The sequence below is a fragment of the Culex quinquefasciatus genome, chromosome 1 (assembly GCF_015732765.1).
Source record: "Culex quinquefasciatus strain JHB chromosome 1, VPISU_Cqui_1.0_pri_paternal, whole genome shotgun sequence".
NCBI lineage: Eukaryota > Metazoa > Arthropoda > Insecta > Diptera > Culicidae > Culex > Culex quinquefasciatus.
In genome coordinates, this window is record NC_051861.1 from 64151584 (window position 1) to 64166138 (window position 14555).

The following is a 14555-nucleotide window of genomic DNA, read 5'->3' on the forward strand; positions in this document are numbered from 1 at the left end:
TCAAAATTGTCAAAATTGTCAAAATTGTCAAATAAGAAATGTTGCGTCTCGTCGAGACGAACAAAATCTCTGAACATACCAAAGCTTGGGGACTTGCGGAAGTGGGTCAAACATGGGAATTTTAATCAACGCATGTTTCGCACAAGTTTGGGCGAGTTTGCACTTTTTTTCCTGGGTGCGTAGCTTGCATGCAAGTGCCGTGGGGTGCGGTGTGATCATTTTCCGGGTGTTTTGGGGGTCGATTTTTTTTGTGTGATCATTTTCCGGGGGGTTTTCGGACTATTTGGGGTAATTTTTTGGAGTGAATTTTTGGTCAGAAATCGACTTCTGAGGTGGGTATGATGTTCTGGGGGTATGTTCTAGGGGGTCTAGCGAGTGTTTTGGCGTTACTAATTCGATCACCCCAAAACTTTGTGTCGATTTTTCGGCATGAAGGAGTGGTCCTAGAGAGTTGGTGTCAGAGAAAAAAAGTTGCTTCTCGTCGAGACTGTTGGGGTTATTTTTTGGAGTGAATTTTTAGGTCAGAAATCGACTTCTGAGGTGGGTATTATGTTCTGGGGGTATGTTCTGAGGGTTCTAGCGAGTCTTTTGGCGTTACTAACTTTATCACCCCAAAATTTTGGGTCGATTTTTCGGCATGAAGGAGAGGTTTCAGAGAGAATCAAAGAAAAAAAGTTGCGTCTCGTTGAGACGAACAAAAGCCCTGAACACTCCAGAGCACGGGGACTTACAGAAGTGGGTCAAAAATGTTCAAAGTTCAAAGTGAACGAGTGTGCGGTAACCAGTAACGTTAAAGTGTCCAAGCTAGAACCAGGATGGAGATTTCTGGCGTATAAACGGCGTACCTGATGTCATCCAGCTTCATTCAGAAATCAGAAGTCAGAAGTCAGTCAGAAGACAATTGTCAAAATTGTCAAAATTGTCAAAATTGTCAAAATTGTCAAAATTGTCAAAATTGTCAAAATTGTCAAAATTGTCAAAATTGTCAAAATTGTCAAAATTGTCAAAATTGTCAAAATTGTCAAAATTGTCAAAATTGTCAAAATTGTCAAAATTGTCAAAATTGTCAAAATTGTCAAAATTGTCAAAATTGTCAAAATTGTCAAAATTGTCAAAATTGTCAAAATTGTCAAAATTGTCAAAATTGTCAAAATTGTCAAAATTGTCAAAATTGTCAAAATTGTCAAAATTGTCAAAATTGTCAAAATTGTCAAAATTGTCAAAATTGTCAAAATTGTCAAAATTGTCAAAATTGTCAAAATTGTCAAAATTGTCAAAATTGTCAAAATTGTCAAAATTGTCAAAATTGTCAAAATTGTCAAAATTGTCAAAATTGTCAAAATTGTCAAAATTGTCAAAATTGTCAAAATTGTCAAAATTGTCAAAATTGTCAAAATTGTCAAAATTGTCAAAATTGTCAAAATTGTCAAAATTGTCAAAATTGTCAAAATTGTCAAAATTGTCAAAATTGTCAAAATTGTCAAAATTGTCAAAATTGTCAAAATTGTCAAAATTGTCAAAATTGTCAAAATTGTCAAAATTGTCAAAATTGTCAAAATTGTCAAAATTGTCAAAATTGTCAAAATTGTCAAAATTGTCAAAATTGTCAAAATTGTCAAAATTGTCAAAATTGTCAAAATTGTCAAAATTGTCAAATAAGAAATGTTGCGTCTCGTCGAGACGAACAAAATCTCTGAACACCCCAAAGCTCGGGGACTTGCGGAAGTGGGTCAAACATGGGAATTTTAATCACGCATGTTTCGCACAAGTTTGGGCGAGTTTGCACTTTTTTCCTGGGTGCGTAGCTTGCATGCAAGTGCCGTGGGGTGCAGTGTGATCATTTTCCGGGTGTTTTGGGGTCGATTTTTTGGTGTGATCATTTTCCGGGGTTTTCGGACTATTTGGGGTAATTTTTGGAGTGAATTTTTGGTCAGAAATCGACTTCTGAGGTGGGTATGATGTTCTGGGGGTATGTTCTAGGGGTCTAGCGAGTGTTTTGGCGTTACTAACTCGATCACCCCAAAACTTTGGGTCGATTTTTCGGCATGAAGGAGAGGTTTCAGAGAGTTGGTATCAAAGAAAAAAGTTGCGTCTCGTCGAGAAGAACAAAAGCTCTGAACATCCCAAAGCTCGGGGACTTACGGAAGTGTGTCAAACATGGGAATTTTAATCCACGCATGTTTCGCACAAGTTTGGACGAGTTTGCACTTTTTCCTGGGTGCGTAGCTTGCATGCAAGTGCCGTGGGGTGCAGTGTGATCATTTTCCGGGTGTTTCGGGGTCAAATTTTTTGGTGTGATCATTTTCCGGGGTTTTTCGGACTATTGGGGTAATTTTTGGAGTAAATTTTGTAAATCAAAAAAATTGTCAAAATTGTCAAAATTGTCAAAATTGTCAAAATTGTCAAAATTGTCAAAATTGTCAAAATTGTCAAAATTGTCAAAATTGTCAAAATTGTCAAAATTGTCAAAATTGTCAAAATTGTCAAAATTGTCAAAATTGTCAAAATTGTCAAAATTGTCAAAATTGTCAAAATTGTCAAAATTGTCAAAATTGTCAAAATTGTCAAAATTGTCAAAATTGTCAAAATTGTCAAAATTGTCAAAATTGTCAAAATTGTCAAAATTGTCAAAATTGTCAAAATTGTCAAAATTGTCAAAATTGTCAAAATTGTCAAAATTGTCAAAATTGTCAAAATTGTCAAAATTGTCAAAATTGTCAAAATTGTCAAAATTGTCAAAATTGTCAAAATTGTCAAAATTGTCAAAATTGTCAAAATTGTCAAAATTGTCAAAATTGTCAAAATTGTCAAAATTGTCAAAATTGTCAAAATTGTCAAAATTGTCAAAATTGTCAAAATTGTCAAAATTGTCAAAATTGTCAAAATTGTCAAAATTGTCAAAATTGTCAAAATTGTCAAAATTGTCAAAATTGTCAAAATTGTCAAAATTGTCAAAATTGTCAAAATTGTCAAAATTGTCAAAATTGTCAAAATTGTCAAAATTGTCAAAATTGTCAAAATTGTCAAATAAGAAATGTTGCGTCTCGTCGAGACGAACAAAATCTCTGAACACCCCAAAGCTCGGGGACTTGCGGAAGTGGGTCAAACATGGAAATTTTAATCCACGCATCAAGTTTGGGCGAGTTTGCACTTTTTTTTCTTGGGTGCGTAGCTTGCATGCAAGTGCCGTGGGGTGCGGTGTGATCATTTTCCGGGTGTTTTGGGGGTCGATTTTTTTTGGTGTGATCATTTTCCGGGGGTTTTTCGGACTATTTGGGGTATTTTTTTGGAGTGAATTTTTGATCAGAAATCGACTTCTGAGGTGGGTATGATGTTCTGGGGGTATGTTCTAGGGGGTCTAGCGAGTGTTTTGGCGTTACTAACTCGATTACCCCAAAACTTCGGGTCGATTTTTCGGCATGAAGGAGTGGTCCTAGAGAGTTGGTGTCAAGGAAGAAAAGTCGAGACGAACAAAAGCTCTGAACACTCTAAAGCTCGGGGACTTATGGAAGTGTGTCAAACATGGGAATTTTAATCCACGCATGTTTCGCACAATTTTGGGCGAGTTTGCTCTTTTTTTCCTGGGTGCGTAGCTTGCATGCAAGTGCCGTGGGGTGCGGTGTGATCATTTTCCGGTTGTTTTGGGGGTCGATTTTTTTGGTATGATCATTTTCCGGACTATTTGGAGTAATTTTTTGGAGTAAATTTTTAAGTCAGAAATCGACTTCTGAGGTGGGTAAAATGTTCTGGGGGTATGTTCTAGGGGGTCTAGCGAGTCTTTTGGCGTTACTAACTCGATCACCCCAAAACTTTGGATCGATTTTTTGGCATGAAGGAGAGGTTTCAGAGAGTTGGTATCAAAGAAAAAAAGTTGCGTCTCGTTGAGACGAACAAAAGCCCTGAACACTCCAGAGCACGGGGACTTACAGAAGTGGGTCAAAATGTTCAAAGTTCAAAGTGAACGAGTGTGCGGTAACCAGTAACGTTAAAGTGTCAAGCTAGAACCAGGATGGAGATTTCTGGCGCATAAACGGCGTACCTGATGTCATCCAGCTTCATTCAGAAATCAGAAGTCAAAGTCAGAAGTCAGAAGACAATTGTCAAAATTGTCAAAATTGTCAAAATTGTCAAAATTGTCAAAATTGTCAAAATTGTCAAAATTGTCAAAATTGTCAAAATTGTCAAAATTGTCAAAATTGTCAAAATTGTCAAAATTGTCAAAATTGTCAAAATTGTCAAAATTGTCAAAATTGTCAAAATTGTCAAAATTGTCAAAATTGTCAAAATTGTCAAAATTGTCAAAATTGTCAAAATTGTCAAAATTGTCAAAATTGTCAAAATTGTCAAAATTGTCAAAATTGTCAAAATTGTCAAAATTGTCAAAATTGTCAAAATTGTCAAAATTGTCAAAATTGTCAAAATTGTCAAAATTGTCAAAATTGTCAAAATTGTCAAAATTGTCAAAATTGTCAAAATTGTCAAAATTGTCAAAATTGTCAAAATTGTCAAAATTGTCAAAATTGTCAAAATTGTCAAAATTGTCAAAATTGTCAAAATTGTCAAAATTGTCAAAATTGTCAAAATTGTCAAAATTGTCAAAATTGTCAAAATTGTCAAAATTGTCAAAATTGTCAAAATTGTCAAAATTGTCAAAATTGTCAAAATTGTCAAAATTGTCAAAATTGTCAAAATTGTCAAAATTGTCAAAATTGTCAAAATTGTCAAAATTGTCAAAATTGTCAAAATTGTCAAAATTGTCAAAATTGTCAAAATTGTCAAAATTGTCAAAATTGTCAAAATTGTCAAATTGTCAAAATTGTCAAAATTGTCAAAATTGTCAAAATTGTCAAAATTGTCAAAATTGTCAAAATTGTCAAAATTGTCAAAATTGTCAAAATTGTCAAAATTGTCAAAATTGTCAAAATTGTCAAAATTGTCAAAATTGTCAAAATTGTCAAAATTGTCAAAATTGTCAAAATTGTCAAAATTGTCAAAATTGTCAAAATTGTCAAAATTGTCAAAATTGTCAAAATTGTCAAAATTGTCAAAATTGTCAAAATTGTCAAAATTGTCAAAATTGTCAAAATTGTCAAAATTGTCAAAATTGTCAAAATTGTCAAAATTGTCAAAATTGTCAAAATCAAAAAAATTGTCAAAATTGTCAAAATTGTCAAAATTGTCAAAATTGTCAAAATTGTCAAAATTGTCAAAATTGTCAAAATTGTCAAAATTGTCAAAATTGTCAAAATTGTCAAAATTGTCAAAATTGTCAAAATTGTCAAAATTGTCAAAATTGTCAAAATTGTCAAAATTGTCAAAATTGTCAAAATTGTCAAAATTGTCAAAATTGTCAAAATTGTCAAAATTGTCAAAATTGTCAAAATTGTCAAAATTGTCAAAATTGTCAAAATTGTCAAAATTGTCAAAATTGTCAAAATTGTCAAAATTGTCAAAATTGTCAAAATTGTCAAAATTGTCAAAATTGTCAAAATTGTCAAAATTGTCAAAATTGTCAAAATTGTCAAAATTGTCAAAATTGTCAAAATTGTCAAATAAGAAATGTTGCGTCTCGTCGAGACGAACAAAATCTCTGAACACCCCAAAGCTCGGGGACTTGCGGAAGTGGGTCAAACATGGGAATTTTAATCCACGCATCAAGTTTGGGCGAGTTTGCACTTTTTTCTTGGGTGCGTAGCTTGCATGCAAGTGCCGTGGGGTGCGGTGTGATCATTTTCCGGGTGTTTTGGGGTCGATTTTTTGGTGTGATCATTTTCCGGGGGATTTTCGGACTATTTGGGGTAATTTTTTGGAGTGAATTTTTGGTCAGAAATCGACTTCTGAGGTGGGTATGATGTTCTGGGGGTCTAGGGTCTACCGAGTCTTTGGGTCGATTTTTCGGCATGAAGGAGAGGTTTCAGAGAGTTGGTATCAAAGAAAAAAAGTTGCGTCTCGTTTAGACGAACAAAAGCCCTGACTCCAGAGCACGGGGACTTACGGAAGTGGGTCAAAAATGTTCAAAGTTCAAAGTGAACGAGTGTGCGGTAACCAATAACGTTAAAGTGTCCAAGCTAGAACCACGATGGAGTTTTCAGGCGTATAAACGGCGTACCTGATGTCATCCAGCTTCATTCAGAAATCAGAAGTCAGATGTCAGAAGTCAGAAGACAATTGTCAAAATTGTCAAAATTGTCAAAATTGTCAAAATTGTCAAAATTGTCAAAATTGTCAAAATTGTCAAAATTGTCAAAATTGTCAAAATTGTCAATTGTCAAAATTGTCAAAATTGTCAAAATTGTCAAAATTGTCAAAATTGTCAAAATTGTCAAAATTGTCAAAATTGTCAAAATTGTCAAAATTGTCAAAATTGTCAAAATTGTCAAAATTGTCAAAATTGTCAAAATTGTCAAAATTGTCAAAATTGTCAAAATTGTCAAAATTGTCAAAATTGTCAAAATTGTCAAAATTGTCAAAATTGTCAAAATTGTCAAAATTGTCAAAATTGTCAAAATTGTCAAAATTGTCAAAATTGTCAAAATTGTCAAAATTGTCAAAATTGTCAAAATTGTCAAAATTGTCAAAATTGTCAAAATTGTCAAAATTGTCAAAATTGTCAAAATTGTCAAAATTGTCAAAATTGTCAAAATTGTCAAAATTGTCAAAATTGTCAAAATTGTCAAAATTGTCAAAATTGTCAAAATTGTCAAAATTGTCAAAATTGTCAAAATTGTCAAAATAAATCTATGACATTTCCAAAAGGGTTTCAAAGACATTTCAAAATTGTCACATCTGTCGAAAAGAACTTTCAAAATTGTCATTTACCAAAATCATTTCAAAATTGTCCATTTCCCCGATGCTACATCCCCGAATGGCAAATTGTCAAAACCATTTGCCAAATGGTCACTTCCCTAATTTTCCAAATTGTGAAAATCATTTTCCCGAATGTCCATAATCCCGAACGGTCATTTCAACGTTAATTGTCAAAATTGTCAGGTATGTTGTTGTCAAAATTGCGCGCGGTTCTCATAATTGTCAAAATTGTCAAATGTCGGGGAAAAGCGATCAAAAGTATCATGTCTCCAATTGAGCTTTATGACGTTTCGCGTACGCATACTAGTGCAAAATTTGATTTTGCTGGCAGTCAAAAATTTAACCTCACTTAATTTTTGTGTACGTACGCAATAGAAACGAACGTTGATTATTCTATTGAACGTTCAAACAATTCCGAGCTTCACTTGAATTTTGAATATTCAAATGGATGTAAGTGCGACAACTGGCCAAAGGGATTTCAGGTCAGAACGTGTTTGACACACGTTCAGGCCCGACTACCGCAAAAATTTGTAATTGTTACTCGGGACCTTGGCAACCAAAATCAGCTGTCGAGCTTAAGTATAGCCCCTAAACTACTTTAAAGTGATTTAGTTATTGTAAATCTAAAATGGCGGTGATGAAATATTCAAAAAATGTTTTTTGTAATTCAATAATCAACTATTTAGATTTGATTAAATGTGTTGGTCGCAGAACTCGAATTAAATGTAAAAAAATAAAAAAATAATTGTTCAAAGCCTTCATCCAGCCAAAATTGATAAAGACAAATTAGTTCAGTTAAACAAAATCTAGAACAAACTGAATCCTGCGCATCGAGTCGTCGCATGACTATCGTTGCTGTTCTATCCTTACCACGTAGATACCGTTTTGGAAAAATTGTCCTTTGCTGAAAATGGCCGCTACAAAAATCTTTTTTATGGAACGATGATGTCAATACCCCGCACTCTTGAAGTGTGGTTTATTAATTTCTACGGTAATTTGTTTTTTTAATCTTACAAAACACGTTAGAATTTAATATTAACGTCATACTTTTATAAAAATCCCTAAATAACAATTTGGTTATATATGTAGGTCATCGTTCGGAAAAGATGATATTTTGGTGAAGTAACCATTCGGGTATATGTAAATTCGGAAAACGGCAGTTCGGTAAATGGCCATTCAGGTAAATGACATTCGGGGATATGAATTTCGGGAAAATGATTTTCGGGGATGTGGAATTTTCGGGAAAATGATTTTCGGGGATGTGGAATTTTCGGGAAAATGATTTTCGGGGAAGTGGCACTTTCGGGTAAATGATTTTCGGGGATGTGGAATTTTCGGGGAAATGATTTTCGGGGATATGGGATTCGGGAAAGTGGGATTCGGGGATAAGGGATAAAACCAAATTGTCAAAATTGTCAAAATTGTCAAAATTGTCAAAATTGTCAAAATTGTCAAAATTGTCAAAATTGTCAAAATTGTCAAAATTGTCAAAATTGTCAAAATTGTCAAAATTGTCAAAATTGTCAAAATTGTCAAAATTGTCAAAATTGTAAAATAAGAAATGTTGCGTCTCGTCGAGAAGAACAAAAGCTCTGAACACCCCAAAGCTCGGGGACTTACGGAAGTGTGTCAAACATGGGAATTTTAATCCACGCATGTTTCGCACAAGTTTGGACGAGTTTGCACTTTTTCCTGGGTGCGTAGCTTGCATGCAAGTGCCGTGGGGTGCAGTGTGATCATTTTCCGGGTGTTTCGGGGTCAAATTTTTTGGTGTGATCATTTTCCGGGGTTTTTCGGACTATTGGGGTAATTTTTGGAGTGAATTTTAGGTCAGAAATCGACTTCTGAGGTGGGTATTATGTTCTGGGGTATGTTCTGGGGTCTAGCGAGTCTTTTGGCGTTACTAACTTTATCACCCCAAAATTTTGGGTCGATTTTTCGGCATGAAGGAGAGGTTTCAGAGAGAATCAAAGAAAAAAAGTTGCGTCTCGTTGAGACGAACAAAAGCCCTGAACACTCCAGAGCACGGGGACTTACAGAAGTGGGTCAAAAATGTTCAAAGTTCAAAGTGAACGAGTGTGCGGTAACCAGTAACGTTAAAGTGTCCAAGCTAGAACCAGGATGGAGATTTCTGGCGTATAAACGGCGTACCTGATGTCATCCAGCTTCATTCAGAAATCAGAAGTCAGATGTCAGAAGTCAGAAGTCAGAAGACAATTGTCAAAATTGTCAAAATTGTCAAAATTGTCAAAATTGTCAAAATTGTCAAAATTGTCAAAATTGTCAAAATTGTCAAAATTGTCAAAATTGTCAAAATTGTCAAAATTGTCAAAATTGTCAAAATTGTCAAAATTGTCAAAATTGTCAAAATTGTCAAAATTGTCAAAATTGTCAAAATTGTCAAAATTGTCAAAATTGTCAAAATTGTCAAAATTGTCAAAATTGTCAAAATTGTCAAAATTGTCAAAATTGTCAAATAAGAAATGTTGCGTCTCGTCGAGACGAACAAAATCTCTGGGGACTTGCGGAAGTGGGTCAAACATGGGAATTTTAATCAACGCATGTTTCGCACAAGTTTGGGCGAGTTTGCACTTTTTTTCCTGGGTGCGTAGCTTGCATGCAAGTGCCGTGGGGTGCGGTGTGATCATTTTCCGGGTGTTTTGGGGTCGATTTTTTGGTGTGATCATTTTCCGGGGGGTTTTCGGACTATTTGGGGTAATTTTTTGGAGTGAATTTTTGGTCAGAAATCGACTTCTGAGGTGGGTATGATGTTCTGTGGGTATGTTCTAGGGGGTCTAGCGAGTGTTTTGGCGTTACTAACTCGATCACCCCAAAACTTTGGGTCGATTTTTCGGCATGAAGGAGTGGTCCTAGAGAGTTGGTGTCAAAGAAGAAAAGTTGCTTCTCGTCGAGACGAACAAAATCTTTGAGCACCCCAAAGCTCGGGGACTTACGGAAGTGTGTCAAACATGGGAATTTTAATCCACGCTTGTTTCGCACAAGATTGGGCGAGATTGCACTTTTTTTCCTGGGTGCGTAGCATGCATGCAAGTGCCGTGGGGTGCGGTGTGATCATTTTCCGGGTGTTTTGGGGGTCGATTTTTTTTTGTGTGATCATTTTCCGGGGGTTTTTCGGACTATATGGGGTAATTTTTTGGAGTAAATTTTTAGGTCAGAAATCGACTTCTGAGGTGGGTATTATTTTCTGGGGGTATGTTCTAGGGGGTCTAGCGAGTCTTTTGGCGTTACTAACTCGATCACCCCAAAACTTTGGGTCGATTTTTGGCATGAAGGAGAGGTTTCAGAGAGTTGGTATCAAAGAAAAAGTTGCGTCTCGTTGAGACGAACAAAAGCCCTGAACACTCCAGAGCACGGGGACTTACAGAAGTGGGTCAAAAATGTTCAAAGTTCAAAGTGAACGAGTGTGCGGTAACCAGTAACGTTAAAGTGTCAAGCTAGAACCAGGATGGAGATTTCTGGCGTATAAACGGCGTACCTGATGTCATCCAGCTTCATTCAGAAATCGGAGTCAAATGTCAGAAGTCAGAAGTCAGAAGTCAGAAGTCAGAAGACAATTGTCAAAATTGTCAAAATTGTCAAAATTGTCAAAATTGTCAAAATTGTCAAAATTGTCAAAATTGTCAAAATTGTCAAAATTGTCAAAATTGTCAAAATTGTCAAAATTGTCAAAATTGTCAAAATTGTCAAAATTGTCAAAATTGTCAAAATTGTCAAAATTGTCAAAATTGTCAAAATTGTCAAAATTGTCAAAATTGTCAAAATTGTCAAAATTGTCAAAATTGTCAAAATTGTCAAAATTGTCAAAATTGTCAAAATTGTCAAAATTGTCAAAATTGTCAAAATTGTCAAAATTGTCAAAATTGTCAAAATTGTCAAAATTGTCAAAATTGTCAAAATTGTCAAAATTGTCAAAATTGTCAAAATTGTCAAAATTGTCAAAATTGTCAAAATTGTCAAAATTGTCAAAATTGTCAAAATTGTCAAAATTGTCAAAATTGTCAAAATTGTCAAAATTGTCAAAATTGTCAAAATTGTCAAAATTGTCAAAATTGTCAAAATTGTCAAAATTGTCAAAATTGTCAAAATTGTCAAAATTGTCAAAATTGTCAAAATTGTCAAAATTGTCAAAATTGTCAAAATCGTCAAAATTGTCAAATAAGAAATGTTGCGTCTCGTCGAGACGAACAAAATCTCTGAACACCCCAAAGCTCGGGGACTTGCGGAAGTGGGTCAAACATGGGAATTTTAATCCACGCATGTTTCGCACAATTTTGGGCGAGTTTGCACTTTTTTTCTTGGGTGCGTAGTTTGCATGCAAGTGCCGTGAAGTGCGGTGTGATCATTTTCCGGGTGTTTTGGGGGTCGATTTTTTTGGTGTGATCATTTTCCGGGGGTTTTTCGGACACGCATGTTTCGCACAAGTTTGGACGAGTTTGCACTATTTTTCCTGGGTGCGTAGCTTGCATGCAAGTGCCGTGGGGTGCGGTGTGATCATTTTCCGGGTGTTTCGGGGGTCAAATTTTTTTGGTATGATCATTTTCCGGGGGTTTTTCGGACTATTGAGGTAATTTTTTGGAGTAAATTTTTAGGTCATAAATCGACTTCTGAGGTGGGTATTATGTTCTGGGGGTATGTTCTAAGGGGTCTAGCGAGTCTTTTGGCGTTACTAACTTTATCACCCCAAAATTTTGGGTCGATTTTTCGGCATGAACGAGAGGTTTCAGAGAGAATCAAAGAAAAAAAAATGCGTCTTGTTGAGACGAACAAAAGCCCTGAACACTCCAGAGCACGGGGACTTACAGAAGTGGGTCAAAAATGTTCAAAGTTCAAAGTGAACGAGTGTGCGGTAACTAGTAACGTTAAAGTGTCCAAGCTAGAACCAGGATGGAGATTTCTGGCGTATAAACGGCGTACCTGATGTCATCCAGCTTCATTCAGAAATCAGAAGTCAGATGTCAGAAGTCAGAAGTCAGAAGACAATTGTCAAAATTGTCAAAATTGTCAAAATTGTCAAAATTGTCAAAATTGTCAAAATTGTCAAAATTGTCAAAATTGTCAAATAAGAAATGTTGCGTCTCGTCGAGACGAACAAAATCTCTGAACACCCCAAAGCTCGGGGACTTGCGGAAGTGGGTCAAACATGGGAATTTGAATCCACGCATGTTTCGCACAAGTTTGGGCGAGTTTGCACTTTTTCCTGGGTGCGTAGCTTGCATGCAAGTGCCGTGGGGTGCGGTGTGATCATTTTCCGGGTGTTTTGGGGTCGATTTTTGGTGTGATCATTTTCCGGGGTTTCGGACTATTTGGGGTAGTTTTTTGGAGTGAATTTTGGTCAGAAATCGACTTCTGAGGTGGGTATGATGTTCTGTGGGTATGTTCTAGGGGGTCTAGCGAGTGTTTTGGCGTTACTAACTCGATCACCCCAAAACTTTGGGTCGATTTTTCGGCATGAAGGAGTGGTCCTAGAGAGTTGGTGTCAAAGAAGAAAAGTTGCTTCTTGTCGAGACGAACAAAAGCCCTGAACACCCCAAAGCTCGGGGACTTACGGAAGTGTGTCAAACATGGGAATTTTAATCCACGCTTGTTTCGCACAAGATTGGGCGAGATTGCACTTTTTTTCCTGGGTGCGTAGCTTGCATGCAAGTGCCGTGGGGTGCGGTGTGATCATTTTCCGGGTGTTTTGGGGGTCGATTTTTTTTGGTGTGATCATTTTCCGGAGAATTTTCGGACTATTTGGGGTAATTTTTTGGAGTAAATTTTTAGGTCAGAAATCGACTTCTGAGGTGGGTATTATTTTCTGGGGGTATGTTCTAGGGGGTCTAGCGAGTCTTTTGGCGTTACTAACTCGATCACCCCAAAACTTTGGGTCGACTTTTTGGCATGAAGGAGAGGTTTCAGAGAGTTGGTATCAAAGAAAAAGTTGCGTCTCGTTGAGACGAACAAAACCCTGAACACTCCAGAGCACGGGGACTTACAGAAGTGGGTCAAAATGTTCAAAGTTCAAAGTGAACGAGTGTGCGGTAACCAGTAACGTTAAAGTGTCTAAGCTAAACCAGGATTGAGATTTCTGGCGCATAAACGGCGTACCTGATGTCATCCAGCTTCATTCAGAAATCAGAAGTCAGAAGTCAGAAGTCAGAAGACAATTGTCAAAATTGTCAAAATTGTCAAAATTGTCAAAATTGTCAAAATTGTCAAAATTGTCAAAATTGTCAAAATTGTCAAATAAGAAATGTTGCGTATCGTCGAGACGAACAAAATCTCTGAGCACCCCAAAGCTCGGGGACTTTCGGAAGGGTCAAACATGGGAATTTTAATCCACGCATGTTTCGCACAAGTTTGGGCGAGTTTGCACTTTTTTTTCTTGGGTACGTAGCTTGCATGCAAGTGCCGTGGGGTGCGGTGTGATCATTTTCCGGGTGTTTTGGGGGTCGATTTTTTTTGGTGTGATCATTTTCTGGTGGTTTTTCGGACTATTTGCGGTAATTTTTTGGAGTGAATCAAAATTGTCAAAATTGTCAAAATTGTCAAAATTGTCAAATAAGAAATGTTGCGTCTCGTCGAGACGAACAAAATCTCTGAACACCCCAAAGCTCGGGGACTTGCGGAAGTGGGTCAAACATGGGAATTTGAATCCACGCATGTTTCGCACAAGTTTGGGCGAGTTTGCACTTTTTTTCCTGGGTGCGTAGCTTGCATGCAAGTGCCGTGGGGTGCGGTGTGATCATTTTCCGGGTGTTTTGGGGGTCGATTTTTTTGGTGTGATCATTTTCCGGGGGGTTTTCGGACTATTTGGGGTAATTTTTTGGAGTGAATTTTTGGTCAGAAATCGACTTCTGAGGTGGGTATGATGTTCTGTGGGTATGTTCTAGGGGGTCTAGCGAGTGTTTTGGCGTTACTAACTCGATCACCCCAAAACTTTGGGTCGATTTTTCGGCATGAAGGAGTGGTCCTAGAGAGTTGGTGTCAAAGAAAAAAAGTTGCTTCTCGTCGAGACGAACAAAAGCCCTGAACACCCCAAAGCTCGGGGACTTACGGAAGTGTGTCAAACATGGGAATTTTAATCCACGCTTGTTTCGCACAAGATTGGGCGAGTTTGCACTTTTTTTTCCTGGGTGCGTAGCTTGCATGCAAGTGCCGTGGGGTGCGGTGTGATCATTTTCCGGGTGTTTTGGGGGTCGATTTTTTTTGGTGTGATCATTTTCCGGGGGTTTTTCGGACTATTTGGGGTAATTTTTTGGAGTAAATTTTTAAGTCAGAAATCGACTTCTGAGGTGGGTATTATTTTCTGGGGGTATGTTCTAGGGGGTCTAGCGAGTCTTTTGGCGTTACTAACTCGATCACCCCAAAACTTTGGGTCGATTTTTTGGCATGAAGGAGAGGTTTCAGAGAGTTGGTATCAAAGAAAAAAAGTTGCGTCTCGTTGAGACGAACAAAACCCCTGAACACTCCGGAGCACGGGGACTTACAGAAGTGGGTCAAAAATGTTCAAAGTGAACGAGTGTGCGGTAACCAGTAACGTTAAAGTGTCTAAGCTAAAACCAGGATTGAGATTTCTGGCGCATAAACGGCGTACCTGATGTCATCCAGCTTCATTCAGAAATCAGAAGTCAGAAGTCAGAAGACAATTGTCAAAATTGTGAAAATTGTCAAAATTGTCAAAATTGTCAAAATTGTCAAAATTGTCAAATAAGAAATGTTGCGTCTCGTCGAGACGAACAAAATCT